The sequence below is a fragment of the Austrofundulus limnaeus genome, unplaced genomic scaffold (genome assembly GCF_001266775.1).
Source record: "Austrofundulus limnaeus strain Quisiro unplaced genomic scaffold, Austrofundulus_limnaeus-1.0 Scaffold150, whole genome shotgun sequence".
Lineage (NCBI taxonomy): Eukaryota > Metazoa > Chordata > Actinopteri > Cyprinodontiformes > Rivulidae > Austrofundulus > Austrofundulus limnaeus.
Window position 1 is genome coordinate 992104 of NW_013952552.1, and position 1814 is coordinate 993917.

Here is a 1814-nt window from a genome sequence, read left to right on the forward strand (position 1 = left end):
CTATTGGCCAAGATGTAACAACTGCTCAAAAAAGTAAAGGTCCTAGATCTGAATGAATGAAATATTCTCATTGAATACTTTCTTCTAAATAGTTGAATGTGCTGACAGCTTGTGAAATTGTTTGTCATCAGTGTTACTTCCTAAGTGGACAGTTTGATTTCACAGAAGTTTGATTTACTTGGAGTTAGATTCCTAATGGTGAACACAACTTAATATAATGCAAAAATGTTTATGTTTTTGTTCAATTTTATTTTATATAAATTACTATTGTTTGAATTTATTCTTTAAAAAGGGGCAGAAATGTGTGATCGCATTAACATCCACACTTCAGTTAGAGCACTTTGGTCCAACCAGTTGTGCTGTATAAATAAATTGACATTGACATATTAGAAGATATTTTTCTTCTTTCTGCCGCCTTTCATTTTATTTATATATATATTTAATTCTGTTGTGCATGGTTTATTTTTTTAATAAAATGAATACATTTTTAAATAAACATACTGTATAATGTAATGATTAACCTTAGAGCTGCAACAATTTGTTGCTATTAAAATAATATAAATTGCTTTCATATTAGAAAGCACACTTGTAGCCATCTCTGTATTGAATTAAATTTGTGCATTTATTGTTAAAGGTTTGTGACATCATCTTGAGCCATTCACATACATCTGATCATAGCTACAGTGCTGCAGGCAGACAGGTTCCTGCAGGATCACGGACAATTTTCTGAAGCAGCTCTGAAGACCATGGAGGCTCACCCAGTGCTGAACAGGACCAATAAGTCTGATGCAGTTCAGGAGCTGCAACTCTTCATGGAGAACAATCTGCAGGACACCCTCATAGACTGACTCTGCTGAAGATTCTCATCACATCTCCTCTGTCCACAGCTGAATCTGAGAGGAGCTTCTCAACACTGAAGAGAATCCAGACTTTCCTCAGGTACAACATCACACCTCACTGCACTGACCATGCTCTCTATAGAGAAGAATCTTGTTAAAACATCCCTGACTTTAACCAGAGCCATGAAGAAATTTGCTTCTCAGTAACAGAAGAGCAAAATTTATGTACAAAAAAATAACACAATACATGACGTAATGCTGTTTTATTATTTTCATTTGTTTAATAAATACACTGTCGTGATACAACTTAATACGTTTGATTGCTTTCTGAGAAACGTCTATTTTGAAGATGTAGTCCCCCCTGGAGAAAAATCCACCAGTCGCCACTGAAATTGTCCCTGAGTGAATGGTTGTTTGTCTCTTTGTGTCCCCGTGATGGATTTGTGACCTGTCCAGGGTGTACCCCGCCCCTCAGTGGTCTCTGGGCACCAGTGACCCCCGTGACCTTGAAAGGAAGAAACGGCTATAGATAATGGATGGATGCATGTACTACTATATAAAAAATTGATTTCACTTAGACATTGAACATTTTATTGTCAGAAAGGCCAATTTATATTGACCATGACTGATTTATAACATCAACAAAACAAAAATATTTAAAAGGGATGAATACCTTTTTGAGCACTGTAATACTGTATCTGCTCACAAAACTAAATGCAAAATGTTGTTTGAACGTCACTTCCAGGTGTGAATGTACTCAGGACTTAGAGCAAAAGCAACATAGAAAAGAATGCGCCTAAATATATTCATCTATTTTTACCCACTTTTTCCATGCAGGTTTGCAGAGGACTGGTGCTTATATCTTATATATCCTCTCCTTGGGCTGCTACCTTATCGTGGTGGAGGGGTTTGAGTGTCCCAATGATCCTAGGAGCTATGCTGTCTGGGGCTTTATGCCCCTGGTAGGGTCACCCA